Source organism: Nomascus leucogenys, chromosome 9 (genome assembly GCF_006542625.1).
Source record: "Nomascus leucogenys isolate Asia chromosome 9, Asia_NLE_v1, whole genome shotgun sequence".
Classification (NCBI taxonomy): Eukaryota; Metazoa; Chordata; class Mammalia; order Primates; family Hylobatidae; genus Nomascus; species Nomascus leucogenys.
Window position 1 is genome coordinate 87,778,089 of NC_044389.1, and position 6,390 is coordinate 87,784,478.

At 38.5% G+C, this 6,390-nt stretch overlaps 1 pseudogene across 1 annotated transcript; it reads left to right on the forward strand.

Moving 5' to 3' along the window:
* The first annotated feature begins 2,359 nt into the window (after positions 1-2,359).
* Positions 2,360-3,748, forward strand: LOC100603372 (annotated as a pseudogene). Its single transcript, XR_001114026.2, has one exon. The product of XR_001114026.2 is annotated as an elongation factor 1-alpha 1 pseudogene (transcript).
* Positions 3,749-6,390: the final 2,642 nt, after the last annotated feature.

The window sequence follows — 6,390 nt, forward strand, 5'->3', positions numbered from 1 at the left end:
TTGGAACCCACGGTTCTTTTGAATCCAATTTGAGATCCATTATTCCATGTACTTAGAATATGTACAAAAGAGAAAAAAATAGTTCTACAGTTAAACCATTTAAAAACAAAATTAATTCCCACTGCTGAAAGCCTAAAGGGGAAATCTAGAAAATGGGCAGAGAAACTGGGTTGTATCAGTAGATTTTGTTCAGGACCTATTATTACCAATTTAGTAGCTCAACCCTTGAATGGAAGTACTATATTTATAATATTACAAGGTATTTATAAGGTATCAGTTGGAGCTGAAATTTCTCATAATTATTTTAGCCTAGAAGCAGTAATACTACTTAATCAAGTAAAACATTCTGGTTTTTTATGCCATTTAACGATGCATAGTAAATCACATGTGATTCTTCTATGACAGATAAATTTTATGTCTAATTTCGTCAATATCTAGAAAGACTAAAAGCTTAAGACCAAATATATTCTTCATGTCATTTGGACTTAGTTAAAATCAACTTAATTGTATTCTTTCCTATTTCCAAGGAGTATATGGGCCTCAGGACATGAGCTTATTTTCACATAGAAAAAAATCAATCAGAAAAGAAAATCCTACATGGCAACCACTCCTTTTATTTTTCAGACAAGGGGGAATAAAATTAATTTCTCATTTTTCAACCAATTAAGTTTCTATTCTCTAGGTCAGTCTGTTTCTTGGACCATTTGTTTCATTGAAATTTGGATCAAAATTTATTTTAAAATAAGGAGGAAAAACGTTATTAGATAAGAAGTAAAGGATAGTGCTCGCTTTGGCAGCATATACTAAAATTAGAAAGAAGTAAAGGATAGATCTCTTTAATCATGATAGTCTTAAAGAGGAATCCAATGCACCAACATGGTTGCTTTTTGTTTTGTTTCGTTTGCATCACCCTGCATTATTCTCCTATTTAGCTCTGCTTAACCACTTCTGCCAAGGCATTCCTAAGGGCAAAGGAGAAAGAATGTATGCCCCTTCTGTTTGCTAGGTGTTTGTGATTCCGAGGCAGAGTTTAGGGGGTCAGTGAACCTGGATTTTATTTAAAAGATTACATTTTTATTTTCACTAACTTCTAACTAAAATGCAGCATTTATGAATGCAGGCAGCAAACCCTGTAGCAGTGTTAATATTATAGTGCCTATGATTTGTGCCTCCAACAGAAATGGCATATAATTGTTATATCACTTCCCAGATGTTGCAGATGACTCTATCATTTACACCCATCACTACTTCAAAATTATGGGAGTTATACCTGCTGCTAGATCTAGTCATTTAGGTCCTCCGTGAAGAAGCATGTTATTAGATCACAAAATTATTTTCCAAAATATTTTTGTAAATATAATTCAATATCATGAATTTCTTCTTTATATATTTTATGGATTTACAAATGGTATTTTGAGAAGGGTTTCATAGGCCTAATAAGGCTGCCCATGGGATGCATGAAACAAAAGCCATCAAGAACCATAAAGCAGTTATTTTCAACCTTATTAGACCTAACTTTCTCCTCTTTAAAAATTGAGGTGAAATTCACATCATATACAATCAACTATTTTAGAGTGTACTATTTAGTGGCATTTAGCATAGTCACAACATTTTACAACTGCCACTTCCTTCTAGTTTCAAAACATTTTCATCATCCCAGAAGAATACCTCATATCCTTTAAGTAATCACTTCCTGTTCCCCCCTGCCACCTGCTGACATCCATTAATCAGCTTTCTATCTCTATGGATTTGCCTATTTTGGATATTTCACATAAGAGGGATCATACAACATGTGGCTTTTTGTGTCTGGTGTCTTTCACTTAGCATAATACTTTTGGTGTCTACCCACATTCTAGAATATATCAAACCTTCATTCCTTTTTATGGCTGAATAATATTTCATTGTATATCATTGTACATTACAATTTGTTTATCATACTCAACAATAAAAAGGCAACCTACAGAATGGGAGAAAATTTTTGCAATCTAGCCATCTGACAAAGAGTTAATATCCAGAATCTACAAAGAACTTAAATGAATTTACAAGAAAAAAACAAACAACCGCATCAAAACGTGGGTGAAGGATATGAACAGACACTTCTCAAAAGAAGACACTTGTGCAGCCAACAAACATATGAGAACAGACACTTCTCAAAAGAAGATATTTATGCTGTCAAAAAACATTTAAAAAAGCTCATCATCACTGGTCATTAGAGAAATGCAAGTCAAAACCACAATGAGATACCACCTCATGCCAGTTAGAATTGTGATCATTAAAAACTCAGGAAACTTTATTTTTTTTTCGCAATGGGTTTGCCACCAGAACACAGGTGTCATGAAAACTACCTCTAAAAGCCAAAATGGGAAAGGAAAAGACTTATATCAACATTGTCGTCATTGGACACATAGATTCGGGCAAGTCCACCACTACTGGCCATCTGATCTACAAATGCAGTGGCATCGACAAAAGAACCATTGAAAATTTTGAGAAGGAGGCTGCTGAGATGGGAAAGGGCTCCTTCAAGTATGCCTGGGTCTTGGATAAACTGAAAGCTGAGCGTGAACGTGGTATCACCATTGATATCTCCTTGCAGAAATTTGAGACCCGCAAGTACTACGTGACTATCATTGATGCCCCAGGACACAAAGATCTCATCAAAAACATGATTACAGGGACATCTCAGGCTGACTGTGCTGTCCTGATTGTTGCTGCTGGTATTGGTGAATTTGAAGCTGGTATCTCCAAGAATGGGCAGACCCGAGAGCATGCCCTTCTGGCTTACACACTGGGTGTGAAACAACTAATTGTTGGTGTTAACAAAATGGATTCCACTGAGCCACCCTACAGCCAGAAGAGATACGAGGAAATTGTTAAGGAAGTCAGCACTTACAGTAAGAAAATTGGCTACAACCCCGACACAGTAGCATTTGTGCCAATTTCTAGTTGGAATGGTGACAACATGCTGGAGCCAAGTGCTAACATGCCGTGGTTCCAGGGATGGAAAGTCACCTGTAAGGATGGCAATGCCAGTGAAACCACACTGCTTGAGGCTCTGGACTGCATCCTACCACCAACTCGTCCAACTGACAAGCCCTTGCACCTGCCTCTCCAGGATGTATACAAAATTGGTGGTATTGGTACCGTTCCTGTTGGCCGAGTAGAGACTGGTGTTCTCAAACCCAGTATGGTGGTCACCTTTGCTCCAGTCAACATTACAACGGAAGTAAAATCTGTCAAAATGCACCATGAAGCTTTGAGTGAAGCTCTTCCTGGGGACAATGTGGGCTTCAATGTCAAGACCGTGTCTGTCAAGGATGTTCGTCATGGCAACGTTGCTGGTGACAGGAAAAATGACCCACTAATGGAAGCAGCTGGCTTCACTGCTCAGGTGATTATCCTGAACCATCCAGGCCAAATAAGCTCTAGCTATGTCCCTGTATTGGATTGCCACACGGCTCACATTGCATGCAAGTTTGCTGAGCTGAAGGAAAAGACTGATCGCCGTTCTGGTAAAAAGCTGGAAGATGGCCCTAAATTCTTGACGTCTGGTGATGCTGCCATTGTTGATATGGTTCCTGGCAAGCCCGTGTGTGTTGAGAGCTTCTCAGACTATCCACCTTTGGGTCGCTTTGCTGTTCGTGATATCAGACAGACAGTTGTGGTGGGTGTCGTCAAAGCAGTGGACAAGAAGTCTGCTGGAGCTGGCAAGGTCACCAAGTCTGCCCAGAAAGCTCAGAAGGCTAAATAAATATTATCCCTACTACCTGCCACCCCACTGTTAATCAGTGGTGGAAGAACGGTCTCAGAACTCTTTGTTTCAATTGGCCATTTAAGTTTAGTAGTAAAAGACTGGTTAATTACAACAATGCATCATAAAACCTTCAGAAGGAAAGGAGAATGTTTTGTGGACCACTTTGGTTTTCTTTTTTTGCGTTTGGCAGTTTTAAGTTATTAGTTTTTAAAATCAGTACTTTTTAATGGAAACAACTTGGCCAAAAATTTGTCACAGAATTTTGAGACCCATTAAAAAAGTTTAATGAAAAAAATAAAACAAAATAAATAAAAAGTTAGGAAACAACAGATGCTGGAGAGGATGTGGAGAAATAGGAATGCTTTCACACCGTTGGTGGGATTATAAATTAGTTCAACCATTGTAGAAGACAGTTTGGTGGTTTCTCAAGGATCTAGAACCAGAAATACCATTTGACCCAGCAATCCCATTACTGGGTATATACCCAAAGGATTATAAATCATTCTACTATAAAGACACATGCACACGTATGTTTATTGCAGCACTGTTCACAATAGCAAAGACTTGGAACCAACCCAAATGCCCATCAATGATAGACTCGATAAAGAAAATGTGGCACATATACACTATGGAATACTATGCAGCCATAAAAAAGGATGAGTTTATGTCCTTTGCAGGGACCTGGATGAAGCTGGAAACCATCATTCTCAGCAAACTAACACAGGAACAGAAAACCAAACACCACATGTTCTCACTCATAAGTGGGAGTTGAACAATGAGAACACTTGGACATAGGGAGGGGAACATCACACACCAGGGCCTGTCAGGGGTGGGGGTTCTAGGGGAGAGATAGCATTAGAAGAAATACCTAATATAGATGATGGGTTGATGGGTGCAGCAAACCACCATGGCACGTGTATACCTATGTAACAAACCTGCACATTCTGCACATGTATCCCAGAACTTAAAGTAAAAAAAACAAAAAACAAAAAAAGACAATATAAATTTTTAAATGAACAATGGATTTAAATAGACATTTCTCCAAAGAAAATATACAAATGATCAACAAACACATAAACAGATATTTAATTTCATTGGTCATTAAGGAAATACAAATCAAAAGAAGATACCAAAAGAAAACAGCAACAACAACTAATGATATACAACTGCATGTCCACTAGGATGGCTACAATAATTAAAAACAAATAAAAAATAGGAATGGAGAAACAGAAACTCTCGTGCATTGCTGGTGGGGATATAAAATGGTGCAGCTGCTGTGGAAAACGGTTTGGTGGTTCCTGAAAAACCTAAACATAGAATCGTCACATGACCCAGCAATTCCTCTTCCAGGTATAGACTACAGAGAAATGAAAACATACAACATATATCCACACAGAAACTTATATATATCAATTGTTATAGCAGCATTATTCCTAATACCCAAAAGAAGGAAACAACCTAAGTGTCTATCAACAAATGAATGGATAAATAAAACTTCCATTTTAATAGAAAATCTTTTGTAACAGCTTTTTTATTCTTCCAAAATGAAACCGATAGGTAATAAAACCTACTACACTCAAAATCTTCAAAAAATCAACATAATGCCTAACTATTAGAGAAGGTATAAAAAATTTGTAATAAAACTGTATGTATGAAATAAAACTCTATGTTCAATATGCAAATGTGCAGGCACCAGTCATATGGGGGCAGTTGAAATAATACAAGGAAGGGATCTTACCGTGTGGACATCTCATGATGTGAACAGCATACTCACTGCTGAAGGAGACTTGTGGCTGTCAGACAACCATTTGCTTAAATATCAGGCTCTATTAATTGAAGGGCCAGTGCTGTGACTGCGCACTTGTGCAACTCTAACCCAGCCACATTTCTTCCAGACAATGAAGAAAAGATAGAACATAACTGTCAACAGGTGATTGCTCAAACCTACGCTACTCGAAGGGACCTTCTAGAAGTTTCCTTGACTGATCACGACCTCAACTTGTATACTGATGGAAGTTCCTTTGTAGAAAAAGGACTTCAAAAGGTGGGGTATGCAGTGGTCAGTGATAATGGAATACTTGAAAGTAATCCCCTCACTCCACGAACTAGGCGCTCAGCTGGCAGAACTAATAGCCCTCACTTGGGCACTAAAATTGGGAGAAGAAAAAAGGGTAAATATATACACAGACTCTAAGTATGCTTACCTAGTCCTCCATGCCCACACAGCAATATGGAGAGAAAGAGAACTCCTAACTTCCGAGGGAACACCAATCAAACATCAGGAAGCCATTAGGAGATTATTATTGGCTATACAGAAACCTAAAGAGGTGGCCGTCTTACAGTGCCGAGGTCATCAGAAAGGAAAGGAAAGGGAAATAAAAGGGAACCGCCAAGCAGATACTGAAGCCAAAAGAGCAGCAAGGAAGGACCCTCCATTAGAAATGCTTATAGAAGGACCCCTAGTATGGGGTAATCCCCTCCGGGAAACCAAGCCCCAGTACTCAGCAGGAGAAATCTAATGGGGAACCTCATGAGGACATAGTTTCCTCCCCTCAGGATGGCTAGCCACCGAAGAAGGAAAAATACTTCTGCCTGCAGCTAATCAATGAAAATTACTTAAAACCCTTCACCAGACCTTT